Source organism: Macaca fascicularis, chromosome 7 (genome assembly GCF_037993035.2).
Source record: "Macaca fascicularis isolate 582-1 chromosome 7, T2T-MFA8v1.1".
NCBI lineage: Eukaryota > Metazoa > Chordata > Mammalia > Primates > Cercopithecidae > Macaca > Macaca fascicularis.
In genome coordinates this window covers 103,935,158-103,953,100 of record NC_088381.1, presented here as the reverse complement: position 1 = coordinate 103,953,100, position 17,943 = coordinate 103,935,158, and the positions used below count along the sequence as shown (strand labels likewise).

Genomic DNA, 17,943 nt, shown 5'->3' with positions numbered 1-17,943 from the left:
GAATTTCTGAGCAAGGTGACTCCCAGGGGCCAAAGGCAATTCTCTGGAGAAGACTGCAACTATAAGCCATATGCAGTCAATAGTCACAGTAGCAGGAAGACAGTTATACCAGCCAGGTAGAAGGGATCTGGTGGGGCACCAACAGGTTCTAGTACAGGGCCCAAAAGGAAAACAGATGGCACACTCAAATTAGGATAATTTAAAGGTAGTATATTTGCAAAGGACTAGTGATAAAGGTGTGCTTGGGGTTAGGTAAACTACAAGAGATAAAACTGTTACTATTTCTAGAGCTGGGGTATGAAGGGATAGCGTGGCTGCTGGAACCAATAATTAGAGGATCATGTAGAGAGAGCTGCCTTGGGAGAAGCAATGACCTTCAGCCAAGGACTACAATCAGTCAAGGTGACCACTGAGGAGAGTGAAGCAGAGAAATAAATATCCTAAGAGGTTCTGCACAGCAAAAGAAACTACCATCAGAGTGAACAGGCAACCTACAGAATGGGAGAAAATTTTTGCAATCTACTCATCTGACAAAGGGCTAATATCCAGAACCTACAAAGAACTCAATCAAATTTACAAGAAAAAAACAACCCCATCCAAAAGTGGGCAAAGGATATGAACAGACATTTCTCAAAAGAAGACATTTATACAGCCAACAGACTCATGAAAAAATGCTCATCGTCACTCGCCATCAGAGAAATGCAAATCAAAACCACAATGAGATACCATCTCACACCAGTTAGAATGGCAATCATTACAAAATCAGGAAACAACAGGTGCTGGAGAGGATGTGGAGAAATAGGAACACTTTTACACTGTTGGTGGGATTGTAAACTAGTTCAACCATTGTGGAAAACAGTGTGGTGATTCCTCAAGGATCTAGAGTTAGAAATACCATTTGACCCAGTCATCCCATTACTGGGGATATACCAAAAGGATTATAAGGCATGCTGCTATAAAGGCACATGCACACGTATGTTTATTGCAGCACTCTTCACAATAGCAAAGACTTGGAATCAACCCAAATGTCCATCAGTGACAGACTGGATTAAGAAAATGTGGCACATATACACCATGGAATACTATGCAGCCATCAAAAAGGATGAGTTCATGTCCTTTGTAGGGACATGGATGCAGCTGGAAACCATCATTCTCAGCAAACTATCGCAAAAACAGAAAACCAAATACCACATGTTCTCACTCATAGGTGGGAATTGAACAATGAGATCACTTGGACACAGGAAGGGGAACATCACACACCGGGTCCTATTGTGGGGAGGGGGGAGGGGTAACATTAAGAGATATACCTAATGTAAATGACGAGTTAATGGGTGCAGCACACCAACATGGCACATGTATACATATGTAACAAACCTGCACGTTGTGCACATGTACCCTAGAACTTAAAGTATAAAAAAAAAAAAATAGAGAAAGAAAAGAAATATCCCATTCTCACTCTTCTTCCACCCTCTAATCTCCTGCTGGGCTCCTCATTTGCTAAACCCAATGAGAAGCCAGAGGAAGTGTTTGTCACAGTGTCCACGGGCCAGCCTCCCAGAGAGGAGCTCTGTGGGAAGGGCAGAGAGTGAACCTAGAAGGACAAATGCACAATCTCCTGCACGAAGGCAAATAAAAGGTGTTTCCAACAAACAAATGTCACCTCCTCTGAGCAGTCTTACCAACCACGCTGTCTAAAATAATGTGCCCGCAACCCCTGTCCTTTGTTGGTTCTCCAAACTCTTACCCTGCTATTTGGCTTCAAAGCACTATATTCACATGAAATCATATAAAAAACTTCCACACAATAATGAAGTAAGTCAAGCATATGAATAGAAAGATGAGCAAAGATGAACAAAAATAAGCAATTCGCCAAAGAAAAATGTGATGTTTAACTACATTTGTAGTCAAAAACATAAAATGTATTATAAAATACATGATATAGTTTTCACCCATCAAACTGACAAATGTTTTAAAATAATTTCCAGTGTTAGGGTTTGAGGAAAACACACTAAGGTAGAAATATAAAATTGGTGTAATGTTTCTGAAGAGTAATCTGAGAATTTATATAAAATATTTACACTATTTTACCCAGCCATTTTACTTTTAGGGATGTATTCTAGGAAATGGTTCAAGATGTTCTCCAAGATGAGCATTATTTATAAAGGCTAAAAACTGCCAACAATTTATATGTCCAACAACAGAAAATAGCTTACCAATGTTTCCCCAACTGTGTTCCTTAGAGCACTAGTCTCATGAAATTCTGCTTGAAAAAGTGTTCCACAGTCAACTAAATGTGGAAATACCCTTGGAATGAAAGGCAAAATTTATAATGTAGCCCAATATGGTGTAACCTGTGATCAGGACAAAAGCAACTACTTGGGTTCAGAAGTGGGTCAAAAATTATAAACTTAGCCTCATTAGCCCTGTGTTCCAACCACCAGAACTCATTAGTCTGAGTTCAGTTTAATTATTGTTTTAACTTAAATATATTGTTGTTATAAATGAGGTAGTTCATTGTTTATCATTCGTTGTGTAACAACATTTGGAAGCTGAAAACAATGAAAATTTATTATCTCACATTTTCTGTGGGTCAGGAACCTGGGCATAGCTTAGCTGGATGTCTCCGGCTCAAGGTCTCTCATGAAATTCCAGGGAAGCTGTCATCTAGGTCTGTGTTCTCATCTGAAGGTTTAACACAGGAGGATCACCTTCTAAGGTTAGTCATGTCATTAGCAGGCTTCGGCTTCTCACTGGCTGTTGGTCAAAGGCTTCCTTCTGTTCCCTCCCATAGGACAGCTCAAAATGACACCAGCCTCCTTCAGACAGAGCAAGCCAGTGAAAGAGTGAGAGCCTAAAAAAGAAACCATAGTATTTTTGCAACCTAATCTCAGAAGTGGTATCTCATGATGTTTGTCATATTCTATTTGTTAGAAGCAAGTCACTAGTTCCAGCCACTCTCAAGCGGAAGAAAAGACACACAGGGACAAACACCAGGAAGCAGGGATCACCAGGGGCCATATTAGCAGCTGCTGACCACAGTCACAGTATGAAGGCCCTTGAAATTCTCAAGTGACAAAGGCTTGCTAAGTAAGATCTTCTCTAATCACAATGGAGGTCTGACAGAAGGGATGTGCCAAAATGAGAAGCTGAAATTGTAAAATACATGGGTAAATAGCCAACATCAGTTTCTTTCCAATTTAGTTTGGTGAATATTCTGGCTGACTAGGTGGGGTTCTTGGGTCCCAGGGTGGAAAAGCAGGGGTAAGTGGGGACTAACAGGAGAGAGAAAGGGTGGAGAAAATGATGGAAATGTCTTCAAAACCAGGAGAAGCGACAACCAGGACTGCTCCACAATTTTGCCAAGGGCGAATTCAGCTTTATTACTACAATGTCACTTCAACCTTTGATGGATAAGGGGTTCATTTCTGATGTAAATTATCTAGCCCTCTTATGTCTCATCAGCTTCTTCCTGATTTTACGTACATTTTTGCCATTTCTTGTTCTTCTCATGGCCTCTGGAAAATTTAGGAAGGAAAGGAGAAGTAGTAAAATTCAAACCAAGCCATTGTTATAGTACATTTTATCTCCAAAGAGAATATCATTTTCCTCTCAATGCTTATGTACTGACCCACATAACTGGATACATTAGTAGGAAAACCCTACTTGATTGCATAATTCAGCACAATCAATTTAGGGAATGTTACAGATTTCTTTTGATCTTAAAGTCCTCAAACGTGGGACCTCAGTCAATAAATTTGTCAATAAATTGCTACCCCTCTTTTTCAACATCTGTAGAAATACTGTTTTACCTCCTGAATTGACACAAACAATCTCATCCTGCCTCCAAGAAATTACTCCGTGAGACGTGTGAAGACTGTGGTCTAATTTGGACTCCCCAAGAAAAGCTGCATTAGGATATAATCTTTTTCTTTGCCCTTCCTGGGATGGGCTAGGTGACATAGGAAGTCTTTTCTATTTCCAATTTTACAACTCCTCTCAGCAAACAGCAGGTAAACAATTTTAATACAAGGCCATTTTCATTATGTGTCTACTAGAGAACATGCCCCTGCCTTAAAATAAACAGTAGTAATACAAAAAAAAGTTTGCTCATACAGTAATAGCAACCTTCCAGAATTACAGTGATTGTGCCGCCCAGCAGTAAAATACAAAATGTGGTTTTATCCCAGAAGACACAGAATTTATTATTTTCCTCCTACCTGGCTTTTTAAAGCAAGTGGAGCCAGATTTCTGAAAGAACAATTCAGTACATTAGCTCTCAAATACAAAAAAAATACATTTTCAACATTGAAATGAGTCATTTAAAGCAGCACTTCAACAAAATGCTGTCCACCCTGCCCTGGTAATTATGTCATGTCTGGTGTGTACTAATTTACACAGTGTATTGTTTTCCTGAATAATTAAGGCTATTAAGCTGAATTCAGAGGCTGTGATACATCTACAGTCCTTAATTAATTAAACAAGCACACAGAGAAGTTACTGACAGTGTCAGAGCCTGGTCTTCATGCTCCTGGTGGGAAAGATGCTAAAGAAATGGGTGAGAAGCATTGTCACCTGGAATGTTCCTTCATTAACAATTTTGGATTCATAGAAATTTGCATAGAAGGGGTGGGAGGGACCCAATCCAAAGTCATTTCCCAGAAAGTAGACATTTTCATTCAGTCCTTCACAACCACTTGCCATTAAACCACCAAACATGACAGTGTTTAAAAACAAAAGCCGGTAATGAAATTGACCACCACTTCTCAATAGTTTCATTGAAGTAAGGGTTTTCCAATATACTTACTTTGGGCTACCTTTAGACCAGGGCTGTCCAATCTTTCAGCTTCCCTGGGTCACATTTGAAGAAGAATGGTCTTGGGCCACACATAAAACATACTAATACTAATGATAGCTAATGAGTTAAAAAAAAAAATCCTAATGTTTTAAGAAAGTTTACAGATTTGTGTTGAGCTACATTCAAAGCTGTCCTGGGAAGCATGTGGCCCACAGGCCACGGGTTAAACAAGCTTGCTTTAGATAGTACTATGGCTCATAAACTAGATTAAATCTGGGAAAGATGCTTTCTCCAGACTTTTTATTCTCTTTGAAGCCACCAAAAAACACCACATTCATCCAGCCTACTAGATCTAAGCATTCTGTGAGTCAGCCACTAGCAACCACTAACACATAAGAAAAAATCCCAATTGGTGTGGGTTTTAAGGTCCTAAAAAAAATCATAACACTTCCGCTTTCTTTGGAATTTCACCCAATACCAATATACTACTTTGCACCCAATGCACCTGTGGCCAGTTGACTGCCCCAAAGGCAAGGAAGGGATACCCAAGAGCACTGATCTTGAATATCTTTTCTTCATAGTTACAATGTGGTCTTTTTCAAGCATGTCCTCAAAAACTTTTTAAAAAATCTTTAAACACATCTTTTAACAATTCTCCATTTTTAAAGAAACTTTATGTAAATGCAAATTTCTATTACAAAACAAAGGTGTATTGAGTATTTCATGATGACTTCATTTCTGGCAAATTTTACTTCTCTCTTTCACTACTCCTAGTGATTATCTTACTGGTGCAACCTATGTTCCTGAACACAGATGCTCTGTCAGGAGGAGAGGAACCCACTGTAAAGAGAGATGCTATCAACCAAGTGCCAGTATACGGTACTATTTTGTGTATGTTCCTGCAATGTAATTAGGAGCTAAGTATAAGAAGATTCAGAACTCTTTAATGCACTTAAAATCGCTGTCATGAGGCAATGGATGGCATATTTGCATGTGAAAGGACTGTGAACAGCACATAGGAAGAATCGTGAAATTACTATAGTATTTATTATTATAACTTGGTGTCATGCTAGTCTCATTTTAGAATGAACTATAAGAATAGATTAAATTAGTGCCATTTTCTTTCCTTGTTAACATCTTTGTCACAAGAACAAGCTGTCAGAATTTTTGTATCTAAAATAGTCCATGGATTATTCCTCATGATACTTGGCCATTTCCAAACCCTGGGTTTTGATTGGTTGCTCTCAGCCCTGTCCTTTGAGACATGTGGGTTGAACACAGGGAAATAATAATCTTTTAGGCAACTAATCAGGTTGCAGACAACCTGATAAAGGTAGGACAGACAGTATAATGTTACAATTTTAAAACATAATTTGATCAGAAAACATTGTCTCTTAAGAAAATGCTTTTGACCACTACTGAAAAATACTTTTTCATATGTGACTTCAGAATAGAGACTGCTCTGAGGTACGTAATCTTATTAGTGTCTGTCTGAGTTTTTTCACTGTCATAATGAACAACAAACATTTCTCTGAGGCATCGGGAGCACCATGGTCTTGTCGACCTTGAGACAAGTTGTGATCGGAAGTCTATGATCTGTTACTTCACGTGTCTGTAACTCGCTGGTTCTCTGGCCTCAGTTTCTATATCTAACATGGATTCCTCTTTCCACTGTGATTTTTCCTCAGCTACAATTCTTCATAACCAGGTGACTGCTTGGTCCTGATGTGCCCAGGGCTGCCCCACTTTATGTCTGTGGTCTTAGCATAATTATTAGAAGCATCTTCTTGCACTCTCAAAGCGTGCCAGTTTAGACAATATTTGATAGTATCACTCTACCCATCATGCTTCCTCGGAGCCTCTCTGGGATGTGTCACTGTTTATAATATGGTACTAAGTTATGAGTATGTCTTAGCAGCCCTGCTAAACTATGACTTGGAAAAATTTGGTCTCACTTGTCTTTTTGGTTCTCACAGGACCTTGAACAGGGTAGGTATTCAATAAATATTTTTTAAATTTATGAAATCACAGAGTGCTTAATTGCCTCAATGCCCAAACAACAGTCATTACCTCTTTTAAAGATTCATATTAGAACTGTGGTGTCTAGAAGAAGATAGTTTTACTTTTTACTGAGATCAAACCCACTCAAAACATCATATATAGCAGGTGACAGGCTGCTGTGTAGAATTTACAAAATGGACTTTGTGTGAGGTCACCCAGCCCAGGGAGGGAGCACAGCTGAAATTCAACTAGTTTATGTGTCATGCCATGTGCTGTGTGGATTAGTGGCGATCCTGCCTGATTTCCAGATACAAATCCAGACTTTAGGGGACCTAAAGCTTATACAATTGGTGTACAGAAAAGGGATTTCTTTAAGAAAAATAATTATAAGGAGAAAATTAGACATGAAAGTAGATATTTATTTAGAATAAGAAATATTAAATTTGGAAAAGTTACTAAGATACCACAAAATCCATTATAATAACATAATATTTATATTACATAAGGGCTTGACACACCTCTACAATACTTTTCCACCTATTTACTGCCTGAAGAATACTTTAGTGGTACTTTGGCATACGGGTGTTCAGTTTTCCTGGAACCATCTGTTGAAGAAACCATTGAATGGTCTTGTTGCTCCTGTTAGAAACCAATTACCACATATGTGAGGGTTTGTTTCTAAGTTCTCAATTCTATTTCATTAGTTTATGTTTCTCCTTATGCCATTACTACACTGTTTGACTACTGTAGCTTTGCAATAAGTTTTGAAATCAAGAAATGTGAGTCTTCCAACTTTCTTCTTTATCAAGACTGTTTTGGCTATTCAGGATTCCTTGGAATTTCATGTTTCATTTCAAATTTCAAATCAGGATTACAGTAGCTGGAATAATTTAAGAATATGCAGAAGTGACTTCAAGCCACATAAATGGATCCCACTGAATCCAGACGATATGCATATCCAAATCCATTTTCCCTTAGTCGCACCCCAGAAATGTTCAAGGCCATTATGACAATACTCTACCCAAGGGGAAGTGTGATGAATGGGAACTCTAAGTGGAAAGGGGCAGCAGTTTTACAAAGATATATGCCCATGTGAGCACATCTCTAGGGCCCTATGTGAGTGAGGTACCTTGAAATTTAGCTTCACTATAAATTTGTCTCTTATGGTCTTCATGTTTTACAGAAGTGGGAAACATGAAATAAAGCAGAATGAACTAGAAGAGAGACCTTATGAGGACCTGAAAACAGCCTTCAAATACCCAAGTGACATCATATAGAAATTGAATTAAGATTTAACTGAGTGGGACAATTCTGAAGATATTGAATGTATTTGTTTCAAACTCTGAGCATGATTGATTTCATAATCTGTATCCTGGTGTCTTCACACTAAAGCAGATTTTTGAAAGGTGAGAAATAAATCCAGTCAATGGTCCAAAAACCAAAGCTCAATTGACTATAGCAACTCCACAGTCCTGGATACCGGATGTGTAGACAGAGTTTGTGGCTCCTCAGCTTGGAATATCATCAGTGAAGAAATGCCGTTTTTGCATCTGTTTATGTATTTGTCTCTCCTCACTATCCTTGAACTTATTAAGAACATGAATTTTTCACCTTTTTATCTCCAACACCTAGCTCAGAGCCTGGCAGCATACAGGAGTTCCAAATACATGTTTTCTGAGTCAATCAAGAGATGAATAAATGCTTAGAGTATCAATTCACAATTTTTATTTAGTGCTTACTATACACAAAGCATTATACAGCAAAACTTCTTGTCCCCCAAGGAATCACATTCCGTTGAAGAAAATAAGAATTATGGGAGGATGTGACAACAATTCAAAAGTAATTGAATGGTTCTAAGTAAAATAATAAACAATCAGAAAATGTTGACCATCCGTTTCTGGCTAATGTACATTTGCTCAAGTTTATCTAAAACCTACAGAGAGCAGACACTATAGGCCCCCTTTAGTTAAAGAAGAATTCTGCCATCAGTAATAAATTGTGTGTCTCCTGGTTGGCAGGTACGATGCTCTGCCCTTAGGAACACAGTAAGACTGACACCCTCCCTTCCATGTGGAACTTACAGTCCAGCTGAACTTTGAAAGATGCACGCAATCACAGTCACAAGGTGACACTGAGATGTCAGCTGTGCCATTTGAACCATCTAATATTCTTTCACTGTTAAGTTGCTGAGGTCTGTATCTCATGGAGTTTTCAGGTGGCAGCATATGCCCAGGTAAAATCTGAGATCCCATCTAGGAATGAGTTATGAATACCAGACTGTGCCACCAGCCTGTTCTACCTGGGTGCTGACCGAAGACCCAAAAGGCAGAATAACGTGGTTGAATTCTTCTCAAATTTTCTTTAATTTCACCTTTTTAAACTGTCAAATTTTATCCTTCAAATATGAACCATATTTGGTCAATAGACATACTTTTATGGATAAGGACAAATAAAATATTAAAAACCAAAGATCAACTGACTATATAGCAAGTCCAAACCAAGTATCAGATATACTAAGAGTAGGATTAAGAAGGATAAACAATAGAAAAATAAAGCAACATAAAACTGCAAGTTGATTATTTGGGTTAAGCAGAAAAGAGATGGTAGTGTTAAATTCCCTACAATAAATTTGATCTAGTCAGTAAAATAGAATTTTAAGAACCTTAGTATTATAAATCTCAATAGTTTCAAGAGAAAATTTTAATGTGTAGCATTAATAAAAGATGTTTGTTAAGTTTAATTGAAACAAGAAGAGGAAGGTGTTATGGAGGTTAGAACAAAAAGTGCCCTCAGTGGTAGCTCATATGGTCAAGAGGATGCATGCAGGCTTTGGCAAAACAAAACCTGGGTGGGAATCCTGGCTCAGCCCCTTTCTAACTGTAAGTTTCAGCATGTAATTTAACCTCTCTGTGCCTCAGTTTCCTCATCTGCATAGTGAGGAGGAAGGAAGATAATAATATCTGGACTCTATATTACTATATGTAATCTCCTCTTTCTATTTTCACATGCTCATATGGTGTTGTGAGGAGCAACTTAATTTATGCTATTTGCCTGGCACGGTACCTGGCTGGCACTTAATATAGACACTCAAGAAACTCTCAAAAGAAAATCTGTCGGCCGGGCGCGGTGGCTCAAGCCTGTAATCCCAGCACTTTGGGAGGCCGAGGCAGGCGGATCACGAGGTCAGGATATCGAGACCATCCTTGCTAACACGGTGAAACCCCGTCTCTACTAAAAATACAAAAAACTAGCCGGGCGCGGTGGCGGGCGCCTGTAGTCCCAGCTACTCGGGAGGCTGAGGCAGGAGAATGGCGTAAACCCGGGAGGCGGAGCTTGCAGCGAGCTGAGATCCGGCCACTGCACTCCAGCCTGGGTGACAGAGCAAGACTCCGTCTCAAAAAAAAAAAAAAAAAAAAAAAAAAAAAAGAAAGAAAATCTGTCAGATTTTACTGACATTTTCACCTGGTTCTACAAACGCAAAGTTTTACTTTTCTGAAATGAGTTTTAAAAGACCACGATTATTACCAGAAATATTGACTGCCTATCAGTACATTATAAAGTAGGGAAGAGCATCTGAGTACCCTAGACACCAACGTTCAACATCTAATCAGATGAGGACTCCTGGACTCTTGCAATTTTCTCCATATAGTAATTTGTTATTAGGTTCATCTGGAGGCGCCATTTGTGGGACCCCCCACACAATAAAATCATTAGTCAGAATTAATCACGCAAGTAAGATAAAGCACATGGCCAGCCCTGGGCAAGAGCAGCCTATTACACAATCAGAATGCATTAAAACCATGGACACCACAATTTTTTTTAAAGCTCGGGGGTAAGGGGAAGAAGCAGACGTGTTTTAAAGATCATAGACAAGACACTCTTCAAATGAACCGAACTTAATGCCTCTTGCAAGGTCAGATCAAGGGTGAAGAAATGAGAATTGACCAAACACTAGAGCAATTTCCAGCTAAATAAAAAGCCAGATATTCTTTTCTTCACTGACAACAGAAAATACACTGGGAGACGAGAAGGGTTGATCACTGATGCCAAAAATGTACTCTCCATTCTTCAAGGCTTGTAAAGTCTTCCCTTTTATCCATTTTCTATTTTTCCTCGTATTGCCATTCTCTGTTTTTGTCAACGACCTTTCTTCAATCCAACTCAGCCTCTGTCTAATGGCCTGAAGAGGACTTCTTCACTTGATGGAAAGCTTCAGATTTAAGATCCCCCTCCTTCATTAGAGGGAAAAGTGAACAGCCTCTATGTGCTGGGTGTTAATGAATGTGAAGAAAGATTTTTTTGTATGTGTTTTACACATTATGTTCTTGACTCCTAGAGGTGCTACAATAAATTGCCGCGCTTCATTTACAAGGAGCCATAACAGGAGAAAAATGAGAATCTGGCGACAAATTGCTTCTCAGTCACCCTGGGTCAGGCTGTTGGGGCTAATGAGAAGAGGGGCTCTAATTTTAAACTCCTCCTCAACCAAGCCATTCCTGCATTAATGTTCACTGTGGTGAATTGTAAAGTCAAATGAAGGAGCACTGTTGAAAATTAACCAGTATTTTTATCCTTCGAGTACTAAATAGAGCATATTTTGGCTTCTGTAGCTAGTGGTTATCAAAGGCAGCTCAGCCTACACTGGGGTGCCAGCTCCTCAGTAAAGTCCCCCCTCCCCACACAATAGCACTCTTCTAATTTCTTCTCCTCTGACACCAAAGCCTTCCTTCTACCTTCACAAAGAAAAACCAGCTGGCAGAAGGAAGCACTGTAGGTTTTCAACAAGATTAGAATTCGGCCCATAGGAGCAGTGTTTGAAACCAGCCCCTTTTGTGGGTTCAGTTAGCAAGATAGTGTATACAGGCATTAAAAGTCAGAGAATCCTACTATCCAGTTAGGCCTGCTGCATGCTTAATGATTCATAATTGTGTATGTGGAGGAAGAGCCAGTAAATCACTGACCCCGTGAGGGCAGGAAGCACTTTGTCACTGGAAGCCTAAAGCAGGATTTGAGCAAATAATGAGAAACCAATGTAGCACCTGCCTCTCACAAAATACTCTCCTAATTCCACATTTTGCCAGTTTATAAAAGCAAGCAGCAGGCAAAAAAAGGGGCAAGAGAAAGGAAGATGTTTTATTAAACTGGGCAGAATTTTGATCCCACATGGATGTCCAGGCAATGACTCAAATTTCAAGGTGGAATTTTTTGGGGAGTTTTGGTAATGTGTTTTAAGTATGTATGAATGAAACGAAGTTCCTCTTGTGTGTAATGTGTCTGTCCGGGTGCATTCTTCCATGGAATCACTACATAAAATACAAATTAACCACACTACCCTAGTCTAATCATTGTAATCAGTTATGTTTTCATGTGTACATTACTGATATATAAGGCTGTTGTAGTTCTTGTGTGTGGTTTAATTGCTTGTTTTTGCATATCTTGTGTGATTGATGATGTTCTAGAAATCTTTTCCCCTAAAGGAGACTTTGTAAATTACTTTGTTTAGATGCTAATGATTGTATTTCATTAGTGGCCCTCTCATCCAGAATCATCTTTAAATGAATGAATATGCCATAATTAAAAATCTGAATTATGAATTACTTTGAAAGGAGACAACATTGTCCCGATTTCCCACTGCGACACAGTGTTATTTCAATTATGTAAATATGTTTAATCATTCCCCTTTTGTTTTTCTAATTATTTAATATTAATGTTGCTTTACCCCTTTATTGCTACAAGAAGGGATATGGCATCTTAAATGAGAGTACTTAGACAAGTGATACACAGATGACTAGATTAAAGCAGACATTTATCAGAATGCATAACCCATTTCAAAAACAAACATGCTATTAACATTCATACTAATATAGCAATACTGGCTATAATTGCACTTCATGAATGTTTTGTCTGTAGAAATCTAATGTATTCACAATGAACAATTTCCAATTATTGTTTTTTTTTTCTTATAGAAAGTCCAAAACCCCCGGTGAAAGTTTCAATTATCTTGAGGTGTACATCTGAACCATCCACAAGATCATTTTTTCTATAGTAGGAAATTTGCAGCTGCTCAAGTACTATGAAATATGACATATTTGACTTTCACCTCTCCACTTTTGAACCTTCAAAAAAATCTGCAAAAAAGGAATGTTTTAAGTCCCTCCCTACCCTACCCCACCCTTTTTCTTAACTCTCTACCTGAAGCAGGAGAAATATTAGGAAATTTACCCTCACTCTCAACAGCTCTCACACAAGCCTTCAAGAAGCTACACTTACAAGAGAAGCATGAACTGAGCACTGGAGAGCTGCAAGGGTCACGGTGTATGACAGTCAACTTTATACATTCACACTTCAGGCATCTTATTCTAACTAACTGCATAAGCCTGACTGGTTCCTTAGAAAACATGGCACTGACTTTAACTGAGACGTTTCTATTTTAGTGCAGCCAGACTACATGGGAGTCTATTCCTCTACCATTTAGTAATTTAGATACTTTCAATATTATTGCTAACTGACTCTTGAGGTATAAGAGCCTTAATTATGTTGGTTTAATATTTTATGCTTAAATATTGTTATTTATAAACTAACAGTGGGAAATGCTACAACTTCCCCATGTTTCTTTTTTATTTCAGTGCTATAATAAAATATGGTATCGCTGATTGAGGCTTACATTTCATTAATGATACTTGTAATTAGGATTATGATTTAAAATATTTAGTCTTTATCCACACATTACAGGAGTGAGCAATCTTTAAAGACCTCTCTTCCTAACCACCATCTTTTTCTAATTTGAACCTATAACTTTACCAACCACAAAGACAGGGACTAGGGTGTAATATCATATCTGGGTATAACTCGCACACAAACGTACAAATTACCTTGTTCATCAGGGGCTATGCCTACAAAATACTCCATGACATCACAGTATTTAGCATTCTACATAGACAAAAATAATGTGACATTTATTTGCAAGTTATTAAGAAAAATGTGTAAACTATATGCCACTAACAATTCTATTTCTGATATTTTTTTCCTCAGTGAGAGAAAAAAAAAAGATTCATCCTCAGGTAACTATTGATTTTCCCATAATTTAGATAAATCTATTAAGAAAATGTTTTATGATTAACACAATAAAGCTACTGATTGTCAAGATCAAAGAAAGAAAATTCCAAAGTTTTGTGTAAGTGATGAGAGATACAAATTCTTTTTGTCAATAACACATTGATTTTAATGACTTTTTGAATAATGATCCCTGCTGAATTTTACAGATTGGAATGAGTTTCTAATTGTTTCTAATTAGACACTAATTTAAAATTATTTTTTCCCATACATCTAACTGGAAATCCTGAAATCTCATAATACTAATATAGAGAAAATCCAAACAACCCCTTGAAATCAGTGTTTGAAAGCTGCTGAAACATTTTGCTTTTGATTAGCTCAATATTCTGTCAATGACCTGGGAATCCACAGGAGGGAAATTCACAGGAAGGGAGTGCGAGATGGAAATTCACAGAAATCTCCAGTTTAGTTTTTTAATCGTGATTCCAGTGGATTTTTAAAAAGTAGATGATTAGGATTTTGTCTAAATATTCATTATCAGGAAGAAAGATGAGGGAAATATTGGGAAAACCATGCCTATGTTATCACCTAAATTATGTGAATATTGCACTTTAAGCAAAAATGCAGCATAAAAAAGAATATGGAAAAGATTTTCACTGGGAGCTGAGGGCTGCTGCTGCCCAAGACAGAAGACAGGATTGGAGAGGCCTTGAAATAGCATGAGGGTGGCAGGTCCAGGAAATCAGTCATGGCAGACAAACTATGTCCCCTTAAAAGCATATTTTTATTTCACAACATGGCTTTTCACTGATGAAAGCTTAGAATGCAAATGGTTTTTCCATTCAGATCTTCCTCAGACCAAACTACCCTAGTGCCTTGACTTCAGTAGCTGGATGGACACAGGCAGTTAAAAACAAAGTTGCACTAAAGCCAAGCCCGTCATTTCAGGAAGGTAAGACTAGGATATAGACTCTTACCTGATATGATCTGAATTCAAAACAAAGCCAGAGCAAGCATCCTAACCTCAGATCCCTAAAAAAAATTCCTCCCTTAGGAGTACAAAAGCCATGAAAAATGATTTAGAAAGATCCAAGTTCAGACACCAACTCCTTCCCATTCACACTTGAAAAAGTCAGCATGAGGCAGTTATACCCTGATTAATGACCACAGATATGGGAAAGCAAGATAGAGAGAAGTCGTTTTCCTTCCCTAAGTTTTCTTTCATTTATTCAACAAATATACTGTGTATCTACAATCAGCAAAGCCCTTTTCTAGGGTCTTTGGAGTCTACATAAATGAAAATAACAATTCTAATTTCATTTACACAACTTACTCTAATGTAATATGTGCAAGTGTCAGAGATTGGTTGGTATAAATTCTCATGTACGTTTGTATCTAATTACGAGGTAATTTTTCTTGTTGTCACCCTTCAACATATATTTACTTTGCTCAGCACTCAATGTGTACTTTCATTCTGAATACTAATGTCCTTCTTCAATTTTGAAAGCTTATCAGTTATTATCTCTTTAGCTATTGCCTCTCCACCTTTCACTCCATTCTTTATGCCTGGGCTTCTCACTAGACATGTATTGGAGTCCCTCAAGCTATATACTACGTTTCTTAATTTTTCTTTCATATTTTTTATCCCCTTATCTGTCTTACGTTTGGGATTAGTTTTTCAACATCACTTTTCAATTTACTTTCTTTGGGTTTAGTAAAAAATGTATCCCATCTCTTGAGTTCTGTTTGTTCCAATGATTATAGTTTTTAAAGTGTTCTTGGCCAGGCACAATAGCTCACATCTGTAATCCCAGCACTTTAGGAGGTCGAGGTGGGCGGATCACTTTGAGACCAGCAGTTAGAGACCAACTTGGGCAACAGGACAAAACCCCCTTCTCTACGAGAAATACAAATAATTAGCCAGGCGTGGTGGCACATGCCTGTAGTCAGGGCTACTCAAGAGGCTGAGGTGGGAGGACTGCTTGAGCTCAGGTTGATCAAGGCTGCAGCGAGCCATGATCCCATCACTGCACTCCAGCTTGGGGAACACAGTGAGACCCTGTCTCAAAAAAAAAAAAAAAAAGTTATCAAAATAGTTATATTCACCTGTTTTTATCACCACCACTTTTCTTTTAGTATTTTCCTTTGAATTATTTTAAAGCCCATCGTGCTGTTTGAGCATTTTATGGTCTATCAAACAAGTATTTTAAGAGTACCTGGGATTCATGTAAAGACATTTTTCCCTTTTTAGTTGATGTAATAATTGTGCATATTTATGGGATAGAGTGATATTTCAATACATGTATACAACATGTAATGATAAAATCAGGTAATTAGCATATCTATCACCTCAAACACATAATTTCTTTGTGTTGTGAACATTCAAAATCCTCTTACTGCCAGTGAAACCAACAGGGCTTGCGGATTTCTCCTTCAGAACATTTTTAACTACAAATTCAATTACTTCAATAGTTGTAGAACTATTGAGGCTACCTATTCATCTCAGGTGAGTTTTGGGAGTTTGTGGTTTTTCAGAGATTAATCCATTTCATCTAGTTTATGTGAGTAGAATTATTTGGCATATTTCTTATTTTCCTTCTAATGTTAGAGTTGATAGTAATGTCCCTTCTTTCATTCCTGGTATCAATCATTTGCATTCTCTCTGTTTTCTTGCTAGAGCTTCACAAATTGCATTGATCTTTTCAAAGAACTAATTTTTAGTTTCTTTGATTTTTCTCTATTTTTTGTTTTCAAGTTCATTGATTTCTGCTTTTGTCTTTATAATTTCCTTCATTCTTATTGATTTGAGTTTAATTTGTTCTTTCTCAAGTGTATCATGGTAGAAGCTTAAGTTCTTTAAGACCATTTTTCCCTCTAAAATATGCATATTTAGTGCTATAAATGTCCCTCTAAACACTTAACTTCATCCTACAATTTGTATTTTGATTTTCATTTACTTCAAACTATTTTCAAATTCCTTTGAGACTTTCTCTTTTGCCCATTATTTTAAGATTTGATGATTAATTACCAAGTATTTAGAGATATTATCTTTCTGTTGTTACTTCTGGTTTAATTTTCTTGTAGCCTCGGAAGATACTTTGTACTATTTCAATGATGTTCAATTTCTCAGCCTTATTTTATGATCTATGAGATGGTCTATCTTGGTGAATGTTCCATGCACTCGAAAAGAATGTCTATTCTGCTGCTCTTGGGTAGAGTGTTTTATGACAGATCCAGTTGGTTGAACCATTCTGCAGTTCTTCTATATTCTTGCTCATGTCCCATCTATTCATTATATCTATTGCTGAGAGAGGAATGTTGAAGTTTCTAATTATAGATGTGTCTACTTGTACTTTCATCCCTGTTAGTTTTCACTTTATGTATCTTAAAGCTCTGTTATTGCATATATGTCTAGTATTTGTGTATTCTTCTTGAGTTAATCCTTTTAACAGTATGTAATAGTCCTTTTTATTTCTAGTAATTTTCTTTGCTCTAAAGTCTTCTTTATTTGACATTAACATAGCTACTCAAGCTTTCTTTATAGTAGTGTTTGCATGGTACATATTTTTCCATTCTTTTAACCTCTTATGTATCAAACTGAAGTGAGTTTCTTGTACACAGTACATAAGTTAGGTCATATTTTTAAATGTATTCTGATTATATCTGTCTTTTAATTGGTGCAATTAGATCTTTTACATTTAATGTAACTATTTACATGTTTGGGTTTAGATTCCCGTGCTTCAATTTATTTTTGTCACCCTTTTTTTGGGGGGAGGGGGGATTCCTGTGTTTTTTCTGCCTTCTTTTGGTAATTTAAGCCTTTTAAAAATATTTCATTTTAATGTATCTATTCTTATCTTGTATGGTATTTTTAATCATTTCACTTGAGATACATATTCAATTTTCTGCAGTTTTTTTTTATGAATCCATATATTACCACTTCAATTGGAACATAGAAACCCTACCACTTTGTATATTGCTTTAGCCTGTCCACTTACGCTACAGTTGTCTTGAATTACAACTGCATTCATTGAGAACCTCATCCCACAAATTTCAATTTTTGCTTTTAACAGCCAAACATATTTTTAAGAACT

General features: G+C 37.3%; 2 long non-coding RNA genes across 2 annotated transcripts in view; one reads left to right on the top strand and one right to left on the bottom strand.

The window, feature by feature from the left end:
• Positions 1 to 12,417, top strand: part of LOC135971960 (uncharacterized) — a 62,723-nt gene extending 50,306 nt beyond the window's left edge. The window contains exon 3 of the long non-coding RNA XR_010588406.2: positions 7,980 to 12,417. This is a non-coding gene — a long non-coding RNA (uncharacterized lncRNA). The remainder of the gene's footprint in view (positions 1 to 7,979) is intronic.
• The window catches only part of LOC135971959 (uncharacterized), a 173,194-nt gene that overhangs the window by 35,081 nt on the left and 120,170 nt on the right, over positions 1 to 17,943 (bottom strand). Inside the window, exon 5 of the long non-coding RNA XR_010588403.1 lies at positions 2,579 to 2,851. This is a non-coding gene — a long non-coding RNA (uncharacterized lncRNA). The remainder of the gene's footprint in view (positions 1 to 2,578; positions 2,852 to 17,943) is intronic.